Below are 22,871 nucleotides of genomic sequence, written 5' to 3'. Positions count from 1 at the left end.
TTGTCATCACGTATACACCGGGAAGTAAGAATGTCAAAGCAGATGCATTATCTAGGTGTTTTGAGCCCGAGACAGTTCAGCCATCAACCCCTGAGACCATCTTACCTCAAAGACTGGTGGTGGCAGCCATGGAAACCTGGGAAGACTGGGCGGTTACCCTAGGGCCTTACCAGCAAGATATTCCAGAAGGGAAGCCCGAGGGGGTTCTGTTTGTGCCACTTCCTTTTCGCATACCACTCTTGCAATTGTTCCACGCCCATAAGAATGCAGGGCATCCCGGGGCTGCTCGAACTCAGGACCTACTGGCCAGATGTGTATGGTGGCCTTCGTTGGCTCCTAAATTGCAAAGAGTTTGTGAGAGAGTGCTCTGTGTGTGCCAGAAATAAACCCTCTCATCAAGCACCAGTAGGTACGCTACAACCTTTACCGGTGCCAAATGAACCATGGACCCACCTGTCTATGGACTTTGTAGGAGAACTCCCCAGGTCTGAGGGCAACTCGGTCATCTGGGTGGTAGTTGATAGGTTCAGTAAAATGGCTCATTTTGTCCCTCTGAAGGGACTCCCCTCGGCCCAGGAATTGGCTGATCTCTTCATCCAGCACATTTTCCGGCTGCATGGCATTCCGGAGAATGTGGTGTCAGATAGGGGAGTCCAGTTTGTGTCTAAATTCTGGAGAGCCTTTTGCCACCAGCTCGGTATGGACCTATCATTTTCATCAGGCTACCACCCACAGACCAATGGACAGACCGAAAGAGTCCTTGGAGCAATTTCTCAGGTGTTATGTGGCAGATGCGCAGTCAGATTGGGCAAAGTTTCTGCCATTTGCGGAATTTGCACATAATAATCTGAAGAGTTCCTCTTCAGGTTTTTCTCCTTTCCACATGGTTTCAGGGAGATCTCCCAAATTCTCCCCAATACCAGTGGCATCTTCCCCTTTTCCGGCTCTAGAGGATTGGCAAAGGGCATTGAAGGAAATTTGTGTGCTTGTGAAAAGAAATCTGGGAAAAGCCTTCCAGACGCAGAAAAAACAGGCGGATAAAAGGCGGTCTGTTGAGTGAAAGTTTTCCCCAGGAGACATGGTGTGGGTGTCTACTCGGCATCTGTCTTTAAAGCAACCATCACCTAAGTTAGGACCCAGTTTTGTAGGCCCATATCCTGTGTCCAGAAAGATTAATGACGTGACATATGTGATTGATCTCCCAGCCAGCATGAGAGGTGTGAGATCATTTCATGTTTCTTTGTTGAAGCCTGCTGTACATGTGGATTCCTCCCCCCCCCCCCCCCCCCGTGATGATTGACGACCAACCTGAGTATGAGATCGAGAAGATTTTAGATTCTCGATTAGTGCAGAATTCTGTACAGTACCTGGTCCATTGGAAGGGGTATGGCCTGGAGGAGAGAACTTGGGACCGGATTGCCGCATGCATGCCGAGGATCTAAAGAAAGAGTTTGATGAGTTACACCCTGAAAAGCCGTGTAAGAAGTGTCCGGGGTCCGCTCCTCAGGGGGCGGGGGGTACTGTAATAGATAGCGGAGATGCCGCCGCAGCGGCTGTCTCCTCGTCTCAGCCGGCGGCCTTCGCCTCGCAGTTACATGGTGGAGTTTTGCCTGGTCCTTCAGTTGCACATAGACTGAGGGCTACGCGCGCGCGTGCCAGACGACAAGACCTTTATGCGAATAGAAGGGGAGTCAGCTTATTGGCCGGTCAGCTGACTCCAGCAGTGCTCTTGATTGGCTGAGTGACTGGGGTGGCGCTGTGGGGCGCTCTCAGTTTATATAGGACCTGCCTGTCAGTAGCTCCTCGTCTGCTGTTGCAAATGCTACGTGTTAGCACTCAGACCTTAGTCAGATCCCAAAGTGTGCTAGAACCAGCAGGAGCTGGGGATCCACACTTAGTCAGATTCTGTTGATAGCTAAAGTAGTAATTGAATTGTATTATTTGTTATGACCTTCTGCTAGCCTTGACTACTCTTCTGCTTTCTGATGCTGTGCTTCTGCCTATCTGATCCTGTTGCCGACTCAGCCTGAACACTACTCTGATTTAAGCCTTCTGTCTTTGTACCGTATCTGTCCGTTTGTTACCGAATCTGCTTGTCTGACTCTCCTGGCCTCACCAGTGAGCCTAGTCCCTGGTGAGGGATTCTCTGTACAGCTTAAACACCTGCTCCTCAGGTGACCAGTAGCTGCAGTACAGTCTTAATCACCTGCTCCTCAGGTGACCAGTAGCTGCAGTACAGTCTTAATCACCTGCTCCTCAGGTGACTAGTAACTACGGTACTGTTCTCATCGCCTGCTCCTCAGGTGATTAGGAGTTGCAGTACAGTCTTGATCAGCTGCAGTACAGTCTGAATCACCCGCTCCACGGGTGATCAGTATACGTTGTCTTACTGTGCACCACACGCTCCTCTGGTGAACTGATTACTAGTTCATCTGCATCTCCAGCTTGCTGGAGTGCTGATCCCTGTGTTCTATAGAGATATCTCCCTCTACTAGCTTCTCTGGGGGAGTTGGTATCTCTATCTGTATTACTGTTTCACCAAACACCTATCTTTACATCTGGTTTTCCTGTGTCTTGCTATACTCGCATTATTGGTGATTCTGCAGATCACCACATAATCAGGTATAGTATCTGTATTATTGGTGATACTGCAGATCACCAATAATCAGAAAATCTGTTCTTGCTGACACCAATCGTTACACATACTAATATAGTGAACAGATAACTGGTTGACTCACACATACTCTGTAAAATGGATAGTTAAAATTTGCAAGAGCAGGTCATATCCTAATTGAATCCAACTGTTTGACTATGGTACCAAGTATAAAAATGAAATGTATACATATTCAAAAAGTCTAGACCACAAGGAGTAATAAAAAATAGGTAACTAAGCAATAAATTGAGAGAGTGAAAAAAAAATGTATTTGAGTCCAGGCTGGGCAAATGTTATTATATTTAGTGCGAGAACTACTTATGAATCAATCACCTGCACAACTATCAAATAAGATAGTGTGTCAGAGTGTGAGCCCAGGTTCAGTTGTGCAATTCAGCTATATGCATACAATAAAGTGTCAAATGTGCAATTATGAACTTACATTTAGTATATTAAACCAGTAAAAAACGTGATCACATTGTGCAGTCAAAATCGTGCAAACAAAATAGTGTACAGCATGAATAAAGTGCTATATTAGGCCATGCTATGGCTAATGGATATGATGATGGCTGGTGATTAAGTGTAGGTTATACATTGTGGAAAGAATTGTGTAGATTTATAATTAATCTTTATATATATATCCTTTATATTCTTATGTGGCTATAAGGACCACGTGCACAGAATCAGACTAGTGTGTTAGAGTGACACTTTAAGTAATGGGATTATTATTACCCTGAGAGTTATCACAATATTACTGAATGAATACATGATCCTGAGCTATTTACTTGCACAAGCTTCCTGTCATGTCCTTTTCAGTGGAACTCCATCTTTGCAGAGGACAAAGAAACAATTTGGAAGAAGCAGTCTGAGCCAGTTCTCTGAAGGTGGGCTTGACTTTGAAGGAAACGAAAGTAAGAACATTGCCTCAGGGGACTTCCTTGAAAAGCTGACTTTCATTCTCGTGGAGGACAAAGAGGAGTCAAGCGACCCCACCCAAAAGGAGAACTGAACATGCTGGTTCGACTTTTACCAGAAAGAACTGCCCAAAAGGAGGAATATTTTATCATATTAATTAGGATTTAAAAGTTCCCTGCACACCAGGAGAAAGCCACTTTCTACTGTTGTGCAGGGCCTGTGTTAGTTGCAGACTCTACATGCTGGCTGTTAGAAAGTCCTTGGCCAAGTAAATAAAGATTTCTACGTTTTTGGCACTTAATGGAGATGTTTCATGTGTAAGTTAATTTTTCTTTAACATCTGGTCCTTCGAACCGGAAACCTATCATCACAAAGAATTAAGGCCTAGGAGCGCGTTTGTGACTGGCGATCAATCTGATAGCAAGCCGGGGAAAGTCCACCGGGGCAAACGTTCCCTTCCAAAAGGTGGCCAAACGCAACTAGGTCTCATGTCCTTGTGACATACGGTTTATTTCGAACCGTGAGACTTCTTCAGCCAAGGTCGGTGAAATCGCCTGCTTAGGATTCTAAAACGAAGTTCTCGGGTGTCCTGAAAGCTTCTTAATTGTAAGTACTACCTTTTGTTTCTGTAACTTCTCGTACACAGGGCTGCGCTTAGAGTATAAGTATTGATGTGTTGTTATATTGTTTTGCATGACACAATCTGTGGTCAGTTTCCTAAGCTACCGTGTGCCTCAGCGGAATTGTAAGTTCCTTGTAACAGAATACAGCCGCGTAACAGGCAGTAATATCGGATTGGATCTACTACCACCGATTGTGTCAGTACCTTAGTCGGAGGTGCCTCTGCATAGAAGTTCAACGCACGGAAGTTGTGTCAGGTACCCCGTGCCTATATTTGAGTGCGGATAGGGGATCCAGGTGACTAATAATCCTTCCAATAAGAGGTGTGTGGACGGGGAGGTAAAGAATGGGTCAAGGTACAAGCAAAATTATGGCCACTAATGATGAAGGTGTTATGCGCAGGAAAAGTAAAAAAAATTGGGTAAAATATCGCAGCCTGCGGGGGAATAAATATGGGTTTTTAGGGCATCTGCATCTTGACAGCTGTAAAGAAACTTGTTTCTCAAATTAAATGTGATGCTCAGGGTAATGTGATTTTAGAAAAGTAATATGGCTTACCAGAAGCTCAAAGATGGCTACTAGAGGCATATATGAGGAGGAGCCAAGTACGGAGAACAAAGACTTGGAGTAGGTACCATGTACTGCATGTCAGGATCCTCAGAACCCTCCCCAAAACCAAGACCAAACCCAGCCCCTCCCACAAAAGGTAGATGGGACCTCACAGACATATGAGGTCAAAGATAATGTAAACGGATTAGACATAGATGAGCTACTGGATAAAGTGATGGAGGTTTTCAGTAAATATAGAGGTATAGCTCCCCCTGCTGCAGGAGCAACAGATTTCTCGTATGAACGATTTAAGATTGCTATACGTGAAGTTTTGACTGAAGGGATATGCAAGTGTGTCACACAGTATGTGGTGGATCATAGAATTTGCGGACCGAGTGATTTTCTAGAATGCACCCGATACCCTGTATGTGTGATTAAGAGGAAGGGGAGGAAAGGGAAGAAAGTTGCTGCATATGTTTATGATTGCAACAAGGATGAAAGTAATTGTTATGCGAATTATGGTAACAGCCACACGCGCTCACAAAAACGCAGATCTAAGGATTTTGAAGGTCGCAAAGAATGCGGAAAATGTTTTGAATGTGGTTTGAAAGGTCACCTGGCCCGACATTGCCCCCAGAGGGCTCAAGGTCCACAGTGACGAAGTGTGGTAAGGGGTACCGCAGTTGTGGAAAATCGCTGCAACCTTGAGGTCACCCTAGTAAGAAGGCAAATGTATAAGTGTATTATTGAAAAACGAATGTCAAAATAGAATGTTATGTTGTGGTATTAAAAGGATTGTGTAAGATGTGAAGCTGGGAATTCCAAGCTCTGAAATCTAAATCACCAGAGCTCCCTGGGAGGTATAAGTATCCAGCAGAGGGGGAGGAGGGGGGTTATAGGAGATATTCACAAGTTATGAGCTGCTGTTTGTTTGTTTGGTGTTTGTGTAGTTTCCACAGTACAGAAATGTCTGTAAAAGTTTTATACTCTGTTTGTCTGATGTTTTGTCTGAAGATTGGAGATTTAAAAGCATTCTTACTGCCTGCAAATGTCTGTCTGTGAATGTCGGTCATTTGGAATGTGTTTGTAATGTTAAATTCTGTGAAATTCGAGTGGAGTTTCTGCCTGGGATCTCTGTGAAGGTATGGGTTACGCCCACATTTCTGAGGAGGGGACAAGAGGCCTCATGGACTACTGATCCCAGCTAGATGGTGGATTTTGTGTGTGTGTGTGTGTGTGTGTGTGTGTGTGTGTGTGTGTGTGTGTGTGTGTGTGTACAGGCGGAACAGAGTGATTTAGAAGAATGTATGGAGTAAAGTAAGAGGTTTGTTTAAAAGATATATATATATTTTGTAAAACCCAGAAAGCGGGATATAAAAAAAAAAAAAAAAAGGAAACCCCGCAAATATTACTTTCAATTATAAGAGTAAATATGATGATTTTTTGTTTTTGTTTCTGGGAACAATTGATTGCTGCATTGCTGTGCAATATGGGTCATTGTCATCGATTGATTGACTGTCTGATTGACATCTGATTACATTTTTATAATTTGTAGGTATGTTAGAAGAAGTTCAGTAAAATGGCTTTGATAGAAATATTTTGACTACAATGCCTTGTCTAATGGCGAACTGCAGAGAGGGATGCATGACTGTAGTTCTCTGCCAAGAGCCCGCCACCAGCCCCACCCCACCCCCACCAGCCCAACCCTACCAGCTCCATCCATCCAACCCCCCCCCCCCCCCCCCCGCCTATGCTGCACAGCCAGTTTGCTTGGGCATTTATGTCTTCTTGTCCAAAGCTGCACCACCCTGGCCCCCTGTACCTTTGTTTTCTTTGTTGTTTACAGACCAGAGGATGTTTTTCCCCATCCGCATCTGCGCGGTGACTTTTCCGCAGAGCAATTAACAAATCTTTGTGGATCAGTTCTATGTGCACAGGAGGGAATACACCAACAACTAAGCTGGTCTTACAGTAGTGAGCTGAAGAACATCGTAGAATAGATAAGCTTCTTTCTGCGTCTTTGCTCAAGCTGTGTGTTTTATCACTTACCCTACGCCAGCCTGTTATATGGGATTCGTCCCCCACTGTTTTTACTAACAGTCTGTATGCTTTCCCATCATGCATACGTTTGCGGCTTAATGGCGTCCGCAGGGTTTGGTGTCAGCACCTGAGGAGCCCACCTGTCCCACAGACCATGGATGTTCTCCGGGCTCCCACACCACTGGCCATTCACATGTGTGCAATTTCCCAGTCCCCTCATCTCCCGTGGCAACGACTTGGCAGTCCTGACGTCTACAACTACAGCTCCCTCTGCTGACTTGCAGTCTAAGACTTTACCTACAGGTCGCTCTGTACACTGCTGACCTACTAACCTTCCTTTGACTGATTCTGTTCAATTGATTTGTGGTAATGACACATGAGTCTTACATGTGTCAACAGGAGGGATATTGTGGCTAAAATAAAACTACATGGGAACATTTGAGCCATTGTAAGAGGGTGCACATGGGCCCTCCGAGTCCAGATTAATTAAAAGATCCAGAGCCACAGCTTGCTACGAACACTCACATGAAGCTTCGGTGGTTTTGAAACAAAAGAAATGTTGTTTGCATCTTGCTCAAGAAGAACGCTTAGCGGTCATTTCCTAGGGGCGGGAGGGGCGGAAATTTGAGATCCTGAGGTGACGGGAACATTTGCTTGAGCCTCAGTGCGACCACGATTTCAAAGGCTGTGGGAAGATATTAGAAGATTCTTCCTAAGGCACAGGTGTAGTTCTTTATTTTGAACCATGGTGAAAAGGAGATAAAAAAGGGGGAACAGATACCTAAAAAAGCTACATAGGGGAAGTTGGGTTAAAACCATAGCATTTTAAAGGGAAGAAGAAGAAGAAGAAGAGCTCTGGAATGACAATGACAATGACTGAACGACCTCCATTGAACAGCAACGACAGGATAGACAAAGAGACTACTGACACATCCCCATCGGACAGTATTAACAAGATGAACGTGACTAGTAATAAGGCTCTAGAGCAAGAGAACCAGTCCTTTAAACCAGCACCACACAGTAATGAAGTTCAATCAATCAATTTATTTATATAACAAAGTAAGTAGTAATAAGGCTCTAGTGACCGGTGGAATTTTTAATGTTTGGACTATTTTGGCAACTTTTACTGCAAAACCAAATTAATGTGTCTGACTGTATTGTGTGTGCAGCGGCTAGACCGCAGATTGCTCTGGTACCAGTAGTGGTGAGTGGGTCTGAGTTAGAATGTATGATACAAAGTGTGATGAGTGTGAGTCAACCATGGAACTGTACGACAGAGAGAGTCCATATGAAGGCACCGGGCACGCCACAGCGTGCATTTGCTACAGCCAGCAATTTTACGTGCTATAATAAGTCTGCCCCCAGTAACCATTCAATGACGAAGTATTGTGGAGAAATAGTAGAGGTAACAAATGATAAAGGGTTGAGCCTAGGAACAAAATGGCAGTTAGAAGAACCAAATTGCTGCAGGGTTTTGAATCAATTTTCCTAAGGCCAACAGTTAACAAAAATGTGGATTGGATTAATTACATTTACTACAATCAGCAAAGATTTGTTAATTATACTAGAGATGCTATCGAAGGTTTGGCAGAGCAACTGAAAGCAACATCATTAACAGCATTGCAGAATAGAATTGCATTAGATATGCTGTTGGCAGAGAAAGGGGGTGTATGTGAATTTTTTGGGGAACAATGTTGTACCTATATTCCAGATAATACGTCCCCTGATGGATAAGTGACAGTGGCTCTTCAGCAGTTAAAAGACCTATCTGAAGAGCTGAAACAAAACTCAGGTGTTTCGAACCCAATAACAGACTGGTTACAGAACTGGTTTGGGAACTGGACTTCATTTTTCAGAGTTTTGGTATCGCATTCCTAACTGTTCTTGTGGTTCTGTTCCTGTTAGCCTGCTGTATTTTTCCAATGCTGAGAACATTTTTTGCAAGATTGATAGATAAGCATATGAGTACTACTATGTATGCAGCCTTAGCACAGCATGATGAAGAAGCATACGGTGATCTGGGAGGAGATTATGATGGCATGCTGGAGGGGGATGGCCAGGCCGACGTGTGAGCCAGTTCACGGCCAGAGCCTGATTTCTTTTTGATCATTTCACTTCTATGCCCTGACTTGCTGTAGTGCATACCCATTTGCAGCAAAGGGGAATAGAAGGCTGTGTTTATTGAATCTCCAATCCCTGTAGTGGAGACACATTTGCAGATACCCGAGGCTTAAGCAAGCATAAGCGCAGAAATGTGAATGTAAATATTCTTTTTATACACACATATATATAATCAAGCCACAACCCACAGTGTTAATTATAAACAGGAGGGAAATGTGGAAAGAATTGTGTAGATTTATAATTAATCTTTATATATATATCCTTTATATTCTTATGTGGCTATAAGGACCACATGCACAGAAGCAGACTAGTGTGTTAGAGTGACACTTTAAGTAATGGGATTATTATTACCCTGAGAGTTATCACAATATTACTGAATGAATACATGATCCTGAGCTATTTACTTGCACAAGCTTCCTGTCATGTCCTTTTCAGTGGAACTCCATCTTTGCAAAGGAACAAGGAAACAATTTGGAAGAACCAGTCTGAGCCAGTTCTCTGAAGGTGGGCTTGACTTTGAAGGAAACGAAAGTAAGAACATTGCTTCAGGGGACTCCCTTGAAAAGCTGACTTTCATTCTCGTGGAGGACAAAGAGGAGTCAAGCGACCCCACCCAAAAGGAGAACTGAACATGCTGGTTGGACTTTTACTAGAAAGAACTGCCCAAAAGGAGGAATATTTTATCATATTAATTAGGATTTAAAAGTTCCCTACACACCAGGAGAAAGCCACTTTCTACTGCTGTGCAGGGCCTGTGTTAGTTGCAGACTCTACATGCTGGCTGTTAGAAAGTCCTTGGCCAAGTAAATAAAGATTTCTACGTTTTTGGCACTTAATGGAGATGTCTCATGTGTAAGTTAATTTTCCTTTAACAACATCACCCAGGAATACAAATTGAGACCAGGCTGAGGAGGGCTCAGCATGATCCAGGTGATTGATTTATTGGATACCAGGTATACTAACTCCAGATTCATTTGTATTATATGTCAATATCAGAGTCTGAGGTTTGTTTTTAATGTTTTTTTATCCTGAAGTTTTCATATGGAATGCAAATGTATACAATAAAGTATTGTTAATATTTTTTGAAACAGTGAGAGGTGCTGCTTTATGGGCAATTCTTTTTTCTTTTTCTGCTGGGAGAAAGCTGAGGAGAAATTGTTAATTGCAAATTGGCCTTTGTCTTTAAAATAACCCTTCCTCACTTTGCAATTGATAAAGTATCATAAACTATGGGGAAAAAAATATCAAACTCTTGTTTAGTACTTTTTTGCTTGCTGAAAGCTTTAAAGGTATTTTGATGTTAAGGTTTGAAAACATCTCCTTGGAAAAAAAAACTCAGAAGAAACATGAATAGGATATGGGCCAAAGACCCATACTTAATTACGGTAACTTTTTCTCCTGAGCTTTCTCCTAGGAGATCATTTTTCATCTTGCCTTTAACCACTTCCCGACCGCCGTATATACAAATGGCGGCCGGGAAGCGCACCCCGCAAGGACCGCCGTATAGACAAATGGCGGCGGTCCTTGTAGGGGCATGGGCGGAGCGATCGCGTCATCAGTGACGCGATCCTCCGCCGGGAGTCGGAAGCCTGGCATTTTGCCTCTGCTCGCCGGCCACTTAGCAGAGCCGGCGAGCGGAGGAATCTCCGGGATCCACCAATCAGACAGTATAAGGCACTTTGTTAGGTAAACAAAGTGCCTTATACGTGCTTCCTCCTCGCCTCGTGGTCTCATTGTTGCAGAGACCACCAGCGAGGAGGAACCACTCGTAAGTGTATCCAGCAAACAGCTTTTTTTGACCTCAGCCTCCCTGATCACCCACCCCAGGCCTCATACCCCCCCTGATCACCCCAGCAGACCCCTGCCTAGCACCCTTGCACCCCTACAAAACCCCCACCCCCCCCACCTGCCACTAACTAGCGACGCTGCCCCTTAGTTTAGGTCCCTAACTGCCTCCTAGTCACCCCTGATCCCCCCCCCTACCTTTAGATCACCCCCAGACCCCATCCCAGACTACCCCCCTGTATACTGTATACATCTGTATACAGCTACCTTATCCCCTGATCCCCCTCTGATCCCCCTCTGATCACCTGTCTATCACCTGTCCATCACCCCTTAGCACCCCCACCCATCAGAGCAGACCCTAACTGCCCCCGGGGGTAACCGATCACCTGCCCAGGACCTCGATTGCCCTCATACCCCCCTCCTGATTACATCCCCTGCTCTTTGTTTACATCTGTCCTCCCCAGCAATCACTAACTGATCTTTGATCAGTAACCCCCTGTGTCTGCCTCTCATCAGATCAGGACTCAGTCTGCCCCGTGCAGGCTCCTGATCAACCCCCCACCCCCTCAAATCGCCCTCAGGCCCCCCCCCCTAATCACCGTCCAAGTGCATTGTATTTGACTGTGCTGCGCTTGTATTCGATTGTGCTGCGCTTGTATTTGATTGTGCTGCGATTGTATTTGATTGTCCCGTGATCTGCTTCGATTGTCCCGTGATTGTTTGATTGCCTGAGACCCCACTTCCCACCCCACACAAAACCCCCCCTACCACACCCAACCCCCCCTCCCCCCCCCCCCACCACCACCTCCAACCACCACCTTCCGAGTGCATCAGATTTGCTTGTGCTGTGATTTGAGTCGATTGAGCTGTAATTGTATTTGATTGTCCCGTGATCTGCTTCGATTGCCCCGTGATTGTTTGATTGCCTGAGACCCCACTTCCCGCCACACCCAATCCCACCCTCCCCCCATCACCTTCCGAGTGCATCAGATTTGATTGTGCTGTGATTGGAGTCGATTGTGCTGTAATTGTATTTGATTGTCCCGTGATCTGCTTTGATTGCCCCCTGATTGTTTGATTGCCTGAGACCCCACTTCCCGCCACACTCAATCCCACCCTCCCCCCATCACCTTCCGAGTGCATCAGATTTGATTGGGCTGTGATTGGATTCGATTGTGCTGTAATTGTATTTGATTGTCCCGTGATCGGCTTCGCTTGCCCTGTGATTGTTTGATTGCCTGAGACCCCACTTCCCGCCACACCCAATCCGACCCTCCCCCCATCACCTTCCGAGTGCATCAGATTTGATTGTGCTGTGATTGGAGTCGATTGTGCTGTAATTGTATTTGATTGTCCCGTGATCGGCTTCGATTGCACCGTGATTGTTTGATTGCCTGAGACCCCACTTCCCGCCACACCCAATCCCACCCTCCCCCCATCACCTTCCGAGTGCATCAGATTTGATTGTGCTGTGATTGGAGTCGATTGTGCTGTAATTGTATTTGATTGTCCTGTGATTGCTTGATTGCCTCTGAGACCCCACTTCCCACCAACCCCAATACCTCTCAAATACTCCCTTTTTGCTAGGTAGGTGCTCTTTTTTTCTGGGTAGTCTCGGAGGAAAACCCCATAAATTTAGCAATCCAAAATGGCAAGAAGGGGACTTTCCGATGACGAGGTATACAGGTACATGGACCAGTCGGATGAGTTCTTTTGGGAAGAATCATCCGTCGAATCTTCCGGGTCCGAATTTGAACCTGTAGAAAGCAGTGGTTCCCTGACCGATAGTGATGACGAGGCTATGGTCCCGGCTAGAGCCAGGCGTACCAGACCCCAAGTCGTTAGACCGCAGGTGGCGCAGGATCCGCCTCAAGGGCAGCAGGGTGGTGCTAGCGCTGTTGATAGTTTTCTTGGTGAGGCAGGCACCAGCAGCGCAGCATCTCCTGGACTTAGTGCCAGTGCTTCCGTAGACCCTGGCGAAGTGGTGAGCGTCAGCATGGAAGTGGAAACTGGTACGGTGGCAAGTGCAGTAGTACCCCCGTCGCAGCCACCAAGAAGAAGACGGGCCCGTAGTACCCATAGACTCCCAGAGGTGCTGGCACAACCAGATTGGCAATCCCCTGATTCCGCCGCACCCGTAGTGCCCCCTTTCACCGCCCAGTCTGGAGTCCAGGTGGCGACAGCTCATCTAGGAACGGCCCTAGAATTTTTGCAGCTGTTCATCACCCAGGTTCTCTTGGACTTAATTGTGGTTGAGACCAACCGTAAAGCCACACAATTCATCACCGAGCACCCGGAGAGCATGTATGCCCAGCCTTTCGGGTGGAAACCAGTCCAAGTTTCCGACATTAAAATCTTTTTGGCCCTTATCCTTCACTTGGGACTAATGAAACAGAATGTATTGCGGTCGTATTGGTCTATGAACCCAGTACATCATGTTCCCTTGTACCCTGCTGCCATGTCCAGGACACGATTTGAGTCCATCCTGCGCTTCCTGCACTTCAACGACGACAAAACCTGTCATGAAAAGGGCCACCCTGCTTATGACCGGCTCCACAAAATTCGGCCCCTCATAGACCACCTGTCCTCAACATTTGCAGATGCTTATATCCCTGAACAGAACATCTGCGTAGACGAGTCCCTCTTACGCTTTACCGGGCGCCTTGGCATCAAACAGTACATCCCAAGCAAGCGCGCCCGGTATGGGGTGAAACTGTATAAGCTCTGTGAAAGGGCCACAGGCTATACATGTCGTTTTAGGGTCTATGAGGGAAAAGACTCAAAATTGGAGCCGGTCGGATGCCCTGACTACCTGGGGAGCAGTGGAAAGGTTGTGTGGGACTTGGTGTCACCCTTGTTCCGGAAGGGGTACCATCTTTTTGTGGACAATTATTACACAAGTGTGGCCCTCTTTCAGCACTTAAAGTTAGAAGGAATCCGATGCTGTGGCACTGCGCGGCCTAGTCGCCAGGGCTTCCCCCAACGGCTCGTTACCACCAGACTTCAACGGGGGCAGAGGGCCGCCTTGCGTACTGAAGACCTGCTCGCGGTGAAATGGAGGGACAAGAGGGACGTTTACTTTCTGTCCACCATTCACACAGACACGACAGTCCAAATTCAACGGGCAACTAAGGTCATTGAAAAGCCCCTTGTCGTCCACGAATATAATGTCAACATGGGAGGGGTGGACTTCAATGACCAGAGGTTAGCGCCCTATTTAATGACCCGGAAAACAAGACGCTGGTATAAGAAAGTGTCTTTTTATCTGATTCAATTGGCAGTTTACAACAGCTTTGTTCTCTACAGTAAGGCTGGGAGAACTGGATCTTTCCTCCAATTTCAGGAACAGATCATTCTGGACATCCTGTATCCAGGAGGTGCCAGGCCCCCCCCCCAGATGCAACTAGCCGACTGCATGGTAGGCATTACGCCTATCAGATTCCGTGTGCCCCAGGTCAACGCATCCGAAGAAAACGTTGTCGTGTCTGCAGCAGGACTGGAAGAAGGAATGACACCAGTTTTTATTGTCCCCGCTGTCCTGACCAGCCTGGTCTATGCGTAGGGCCGTGTTTTGAGAGGTACCACGAGCAGGTACACTATTAGAACCTAGGGAACTCCAGACACAGGAGTAGGCACACACTCAGTGGTCTTTCGCACATTGTCGCAGGGAGAGGAGAGGTAAGCTTGAAGACCAAACGGGTAAGCATAAAAGTGGGAAGAAGGATCGGTTTCCATGCTTGATATTGCTGATCTGTCCTGGGTTGGCGATATAAGACGGCATGTTTGAATTTCCCTTGAGTGTGGACACCCCCGGTTTATATGTGATTTGGGCCTATGATGATGCTTTAATGCCACACAGAGTCATCTCTATTGGCAGGCATATTGCTGTATCCTACAGGCATAATGCTGTATACTAAAGTTCTGAGGCCCAGTCACATAAGTTGGTGGCTCACCCTGAGTGCAGGGTGGCACGGGGTGTCTCTCTCCTGAGGTTATCACTGCCATTGATGTGGAGGAAGATCTGCCATTGATGTGGAGCAAGGTATGTTTGCCGTTCATTTTTCCTTTCAGCCCAGAGTGCATTACTTGTATACCCAATATAAGGAGTATAGCAGAAACTCCTAATACTGGCCATACATGTAATGATTGCAGAGACCCTAAAATGCCAGGACAGACTCCACAAATGACCCCATTTTGGAAAGAGGACACCCTAAAGTATTATGTGAGGTGCACGGTGAGTTCATAAAAGATTTTATTTTTTGTCACAAGTTAGCAGAATTTTTTTTTAATTTTTTTTTTAACAAAGTGTCATTTTCCGTTTACTTGTGACAAAAAATAAAATTTTCAATGACCTCACCATTACCCTCATGGAATACCTTGTTGTGTATTCTTTCCAAAATGGGGTCATTTGTGGGGTTTGTTAACTGTCCTGGCAAGTGGGCGGGGTGCTAAATTGTGAGCACCCCTGTAAAGCCTAAAGGTACTCATTGGACTCTGGGCCCCTTAGCGCAGTTAGGGTGCAAAAAAGTGCCACACATGTGGTATCGCCGTACTCGGGAGAAGTAGTATTATGTGTTTTGGGGTGTATTTTTACACATACCCATGCTGGGTGGGAGAAATACCTCTGTAAATGACAATCTTTTGATTTTTTTACACACAATTGTCCATTTACAGAGTTATTTCTCCCACCCAGCATGGGTATGTGTAAAAATACACCCCAAAACACATTGTACTACTTCTCCCGAGTACGGCGATACCACATGTGTGGCACTTTTTTGCACCCTAACTGCGCTAAAGGGCCCAAAGTCCAATGAGTACCTTTAGGATTTCACAGGTCATTTTGCGGAATTTGATTTCCAGACTACTCCTCACGGTTTAGGGCCCCTAAAATGCCAGGGCAGTATAGGAACCCCACAAATGACCCCATTTTAGAAAGAAGACACCCCAAGGTATTTTGTTAGGAGTATGGTAAGTTCATAGAAGATTTTATTTTTTGTCAAAAGTTAGAGGAAAATTGATTTTTATTGTTTTTTTCACAAAGTGTCATTTTCCACTAACTTGTGACAAAAAATAAAATCTTCTATGAACTCACCATACTCCTAACGGAATACCTTGGGGTGTCTTCTTTCTAAAATGGGGTCATTTGTGGGGTTCCTATACTGCCCTGGCATTTTAGGGGCCCTAAACCGTGAGGAGTAGTCTGGAAATCAAATTCCGCAAAATTACCTGTGAAATCCTAAAGGTACTCATTGGACTTTGGGCCCCTTAGCGTACTTGGGGTGTAAAAAATTGCCACACATGTGGTACCGCCGTACTCGGGAGAAGTAGTATAATGTGTTTTGGGGTGTATTTTTACACATACCCATGCTGGGTGGGAGAAATAACTCTGTAAATGGACAATTGTGTGTAAAAAAAAATAAAAAATTGTCATTTACAGAGATATTTCTCCCACCCAGCATGGGTATGTGTAAAAATACACCCCAAAACACATTATACTACTTCTCCTGAGTACGGCAATACCACATGTGTGGCACTTTTTTGCAGCCTAACTGCGCTAAGGGGCCCAAAGTCCAATGAGCACCTTTAGGCTTTACAGGGGTGCTTACAATTTAGCACCCCCCAAAATGTCAGGACAGTAAACACACCCCACAAATGACCCCATTTTGGAAAGTAGACCCTTCAAGGTATTCAGAGAGGGGCATGGTGAGTCCGTGGCAGATTTCATTTTTTTTTGTCGCAAAGTGTCATTTTCCGCTTACTTGTGACAAAAAATAATATCTTCTATGAACTCACTATGCCTCTCAGTCAATACTTTGGGATGTCTTCTTTCCAAAATGGGGTCATTTGGGGGGTATTTATACTATCCTGGAATTCTAGCCCCTCATGAAACATGACAGGGGGTCAGAAAAGTCAGAGATGCTTGAAAATGGGAAAATTCACTTTTTGCACCATAGTTTGTAAACGCTATAACTTTTACCCAAACCAATAAATATACGCTGAATTGTTTTTGTTTAATCAAAAACATGTTTGTCCACATTTTTCGCGCTGCATGTATACAGAAATTTTACTTTATTTGAAAACTGTCAGCACAGAAATTTAAAAAAATCATTTTTTTGCCAAAATTCATGTCTTTTTTGCTGAATATAATAAAAAGTAAAAATCGCAGGAGCAATCAAATGGCACCAAAAGAAAGCTTTATTAGTGACAAGAAAAGGAGCCAAAATTCATTTAGGTGGTAGGTTGTATGAGCGAGCAATAAACCGTGAAAGCTGCAGTGGTCTGAATGGAAAAAAAGTGGCCGGTCCTTAAGGGGTAGAAAGCCCTAGGTCCTTAAGTGGTTAAAATAACTTTTCAGCACTTTGCAATTGAGAAAGTACCATAAACTAGGTGGAAAAAAGTACTATCAATATTATTTTGAGTATTTTCTTGTTTGCTGATTGCTTAAAAGGCATTTTATTGACAAGTTGTGAAATCTCACCTATGAGAAAACTCAGGAGAAAAAATTAATTGCAGATGGGGCAAAATCTTAATAAGATATTTAGCTCTTCCCACTCTAGAAAACATGCCTGCTGCCATTTAAATCTTCGTAATGGTGCCCATGCATGGTACAATTGTTTCTTTTTTTTTTTATTATTAGATAATTTTGTTCAGTTACTTCGTTAGATCAAATATAAAGATTTTTCCAACATATTTAATCAAATTTTTATTGAAAAAAAATGGGATAATTGTTGGTTTTTCTTCGTCGAAAAAATAAAGATTATTTTTGACTTTCATTCGATTCGATCATTTTCGTTGAATAAACAGGAAAATTGAATATTTTTATTGTACCACGTATGGGCACCATTTGAGAGAACTGCTCGGTCTCTGTCACAAAAAGAAATAAAGGAACATCTCCCAAGTGGCAAATCAGCAAGAAAACCTGTTCTAAATTGTTCCCACACTAATCACAATGGTTTTTTTTTTTACTGGAGTTTTGAGTTGCATAAAAATGTTTTAAATAATATAGCATTCAGACTGTACTCTCTTGTTTTAATTTCACTTTTATTCTTTTACTTTTAAACATTATAAAAAGTAATTATTATATACAAAATAAATATTCTTAATAAACAGTTTGTTAACATTCTTTGTTTGTTGAGAATTGAGAGCGCATAAGCATCACAAATCAGGATACAAGTATTCACAATTATTTAACATACTGTAGCTCTACACCCACTCATAAGCCCTGAACCTAGAGAGATAGACAAAAGTGGCAAAGCCTAACATTGCACTTAAAAAGCTGTACAGCTGTGCTTTTAGCAGACTGATGTGGGGAGTGCACAAGCGGCTGGGCATTCACATTCACATATTCTACCAAAGTAGTTTTTCTAACAGGCATGTTTTAAGAAATCTTAGGATGATACATTATTATTATTATTATTTATTGTATTTATAAAGCGCTAACATATTACACAGCACTGAACAATACATATATACAATGATACAAGGATGACAGACATAACAAGGTTATACAACATAGAACAAAGTTATACAGGGCAAATTGTACAAAATACATGATCATGCAATATGGGCTGGTTAGGTAGGCCCAATAATATAAGTACAGGCTGTCAGGACAGGAGCACATGATCCTGTAGATTACACTAGGGAATGGAGGGCCCTGCCAGAGGCTTACAATCTAAAGGGTATTGTCACAGGAGCCCTCAGTGGCTGACCGCACTTAGCCTTCTAAACGGTGCCAGCGCACAGATCGTGCGAACTCTGGTCGCAGTCAATGCGCAGGAACCGTTAAGAATTAGCCGCGGACAACTCAGAAGGGAGCCTGTGAGACACGGGTGATTACCACTTCACCCACTGGTTCAGAGTAAACTGCCACCACCGCGGTTATCATGGGACCGTGGGGCCCACTAACTGACTGGCTAATCCTGCGAATAAAACGGTTAAACACACGATATTCTGTCTAGCCAACAACAAACAAACAGTAGCGTATCTTCAGAGACCCGGGATCATTTCTGTGTGTGCTGATAAGCAGGGTAGCGAAACAGTGAATGACTTGGGGAAGTCGTTTATTCACGCAATATAAATAATTAATATATACAGACAATTATGAAAATCAACAATTATGAAAACAGTAATAGCCAGTATGAAAAATAAAAGAAGGGAGAAAAATACTTAGTTCCTGGAAAGATGTCCTTATTGTGGGAAGAATCATAAAGTCCTTGGTTTCAAAGTCCAGAGTTCAGAGTTCAGACCAGGTGGATGCCAGCATATCCTCAAGCTGGCATCTGATGAGTGCAAGATGTTTCAGTGTGGAGGACAAAAGCCCGCCTGCTGGCTCTGTGCTTTTGATGAAGCTGGTTTGGGTGTGTGGCAATGCCGGCCCCCTCTGAACTACCAGCAAATGACAGTTCATTCCCTCTCAGTGATTTTAGAGCTAAACTTATGAATTGCTGTAACTCCTGAACCATACACGTTACATTTAGGGGGGTAACAGCTTCATACTTGGAGGAAAATACAGATTAATATGATACCTGACATGGCTAGTGCATCAGATCAGGGTCCTGAGTAGATTCATACCTGGGTGGTAGGGGCCCCGGGCCCCTCTCGACTGGTATCAAGAGATCCAGCATGACCCTACGGATCCAATGATACCGCTCTCATAACCACCCTATTGTATTCTGTAAATGGGCAAAAGATTATATTGTACATTCATTTCTTCCTGCTAAGGCCGGAGTCAGCCTGACTGGAGTCCAGCTGTGTCTGCTTCTTGTCTATGAAAGGCCCTGTTGGCTCCTTCAATTAACATCTGAATGTGAAATCTGCTTAGACAACTTTGAGTTTACACCTCTGGCTTGATCAGCAGTCACAGGGCCAGTCTTCCTGCCAGCTGCTTGTCACCTTATACCTGATGGATGGGCCATCAGCACAGCTTGAAGCCAGGGACTCTCCAGTGCAGATTAGGCTCAGGCTCATTAGCATATCAAAAGAGCCAACCAGCATTTGGAATGGTGCTCTCTTTGCTAAGAAAAGGACTTTAGCTGTCCCTACACACTCAACCCAGATTGTACCGTTTTGAAGCGCAATCGATGCAGGAATCGAGTGCGATCGTTCTTTTCTTCACGGGCGGTTCCAGGACGCGCCTGCGTCCCCGCAATCGTCCGTGACAGCCCTCCCCCTTGTCCGTGGCTTAGCCACTCATCCGCAAGATGTGTGGCGGCGCCGCTAACCTGGCTGACGGGCCTCGAGTTGCCGGTACGGCGGGAAAACCTATTGGAGCCTGTGGCTCGGTTCCCCTGGACCGGTCGCGGTCTGCTACCCTCAGGGTTGACCCAACATGGACCGTTCTGGACAGGGCGTTTGCGCCACTGCAGTCGGACGTGGTGTCTGCCGGGACTGCGGACAACGGGCAGTGGGTTGGTTAGGTCAACAGCCAGCCCACGCAGGGTTCCCCTGCTGAGTGGCTGTGGACCTAAGGGAACCCCGCGGGAATCCCTGGACCTTCCCAGCTCCTGACAGACGGCACATGCCCTGCAGTAGTTGGCTACATCCCTGTTCATCCGGGGCCAATAAAACTGTTTCCGAATACCGGCGAGTGTCTTGCGGACACCCGAGTGCCCGGTCAGAGGATTACCATGTGCGGATTTCAGCACATGTCCCCTAAACGCACTCGGGACCACAAGCCACTTGGTATCCGCGTGGGATCTACCTGTAGGGGGCTGTACAGACTCACTGTACAGTCTCCCACCTTCCCAGTACACCTTGAAAGCGGCCCCGTCTGCGAGGGGCTCAGCGGCTTGCTGCCTGAGCACCTCCAGGCTTGGGTCACTTTGTAGTGCGGCTGAGAATATGGCGCTGTCAGTTTCAGCCAACTGGCTCATGTCACACGAGGCCAGCGGCTGAAAGGTCTCATCCCTGTGGTCAGAGGAGGGGGAGGAGGCCGGAACCCCCTCCACCTGTCCTGAGTTCGGGTTCTGAGCAGTGCAGCTGCGCGGTACTGCTAGCACCGGTACACTGTCAGAATGGCACAGACGGACATTACTCAAATCATCATTGCATGCAGTAATGACATTGACAGGTATAGACATTTTTTCATTACAGACAGGTTGTACAGTAAACTCAGGTACAGTTACAGCATCATCACAACAGACAGTCTGTACATCAAACTCAGGTGCCTTTGAAGCAGGCACTATTGAACCTGGTACCCTTGAACTGGGCACATTCAACCCACCTCCCCCTGGTGCTCCCCCAAGTGTATAAAGTACCTGGTGGTGGGTGGAGAGTCCGTCTCCTTCCGTGAGCGACAAGGCGGTCGTGGCAGGTTCATAGTAGGACACAAGCTTGCCCAAATCAGTCCCCAGCAACACAGGGACTGGGAGATCCTTCATAACCCCAACAACCCTTTCGTGGACCCCTCCCACTCCCCAATCTAGCTTCACTCTTGCGTGGGCTATGTGGAAAAGGGTGCCCTCTACTCCAGTAAGGGCAAGGGATCGGCTGGAGCTGATGCTCTCCTTTGGCACAAGATGTGAGTGAACTAACGTGATGTCAGCTCCGGTGTCTCGAAATCCGGTGACAACTTTGCCGTTCACTCTAACAAGTTGCTGCTGGTCGGTTCGGTCGCGGATTTCCTTTCCGCGTGCAAACAGGACAAAATCTGATGATCCAGGCTGTGGTTCGCTGGCGGGCTGCCTCTGCTGTGGGTGAGGTGCAGGTGATGCAGATGATCCAGGTGCTGGTGGTGTCTGTCTCCGCTCCGGACAGTCGAATTTCATGTGTCCGGGCTGGCGGCAGTAGTGACAGGTGACCTCTCCAGGCGCTGCAGGCCTGGGTGCAGCAGCTGCGCTGGGTGGCCTCTGTGGCGGACGGCTCACAGGGGCAGGAGAGTCTGCCAGAGTATTGGGCTGACCTCCTCTCCAGCTGGATGGGACAGTTCTGCGGGTATCAGCCACCCGGGTAGTTGCAAAAGTCTCAGCAAGGTCTGCAGCGACAGTGGCTGAAGCCGGCCTGCGTTCTAACACAAACTGTCGTACATCAGCAGGGCAAATGTTCAGAAATTGTTCCAGGACTATCAAGTCCTCCAGGACGCCATAAGACCCTTTGGTGAGGCCGAGTGTCCACTGGCGGAGTGTGGTGAGCAAGCTGCTGACCACATCTCGGTACGAATCAGAAGACTTTTTCTGCCAGGCCCTGAACTTTTTGCGATAGGCTTCTGGCGTCAGCTGGTACTTAGTAATGATAGCGTCTTTTATAGCATCATAATCATTATCCTTTTCCGCAGGCAATTCTGCGAAAGCATCAAGCGCTTTGTAGCGCAGCAAAGGTGTCAGATGTCTGGCCCACTGGTCTTGGGACAGACGATACTGACGGCATGCTTTTTCAAAAGACCGCAAAAACAAGTCAATGTCAGTGTCTTTTTCAATATTAGCAAATTTAAATTTTGCACTTACGGGTGCTGCAGCTCCTTCGGCAGGGAGGCTGGGCGGTGAACTCCGGCTGGCCTGTTGAACCTTTGCCATGTTGAGCTCATGCTGTCGTCTCTCCCGCGCCTCTGCGGCATCCCTCTCCGCGTGGCGTTCAGCAGCAGCAGCTTTGCGTTCTGCAGATTGGCGCTCCCGTTCCTCTCGTGCTTCCATGTACTGCATGTACTTGTCCAGGTCAGTCTCCATCAGCTTTTGTAATGCCTGCTGCATTACCGGGTCAGCACCCATGGACAGTCCAGTACTGGCCAGTTCCGGGCGAGTAATGTCAGAAACTCTGGGATTGGGGTCCATACTGACAGTCTCTGGCGTAACTGTTGCAACAGGGCCCGCAGGATGCTCAACCTCTGTACGCCTAAGATCTTCAGCCTCTGGTTCCCCTTGATTGTCAGATGGGCTGGTATCCACCTCAGCGGACACTCCCGGCTCCCGCAGTTGCTGGGCATCCCATCTGGACAAGTCTGCTATCAGGTCCCGTTTTGTCTTGCGGAGGATGCCAATGCCCCTCTCTTCGCAAAGATTTTCCAGGTCTGCTAGGCACATGTTCTGGTAGTTCCCGGACATTTCCATGCCAAATAAAATAAAACTTTGGGGAAGGGGTACTGGCTACACAGTCTCTCTGTATATATAAAAAATATATTGCCTTCCAGCTACACCAACGAATTAGTTCGTTTCTCGATAGCGCTAGCGCTATCGTCGATACTTTCAGCACAACA

The sequence above is a fragment of the Hyperolius riggenbachi genome, chromosome 1 (assembly GCF_040937935.1).
Source record: "Hyperolius riggenbachi isolate aHypRig1 chromosome 1, aHypRig1.pri, whole genome shotgun sequence".
Classification (NCBI taxonomy): Eukaryota; Metazoa; Chordata; class Amphibia; order Anura; family Hyperoliidae; genus Hyperolius; species Hyperolius riggenbachi.
The sequence above is the reverse complement of the archived record's forward strand: the minus strand, read 5'-3'. Positions refer to the sequence as shown.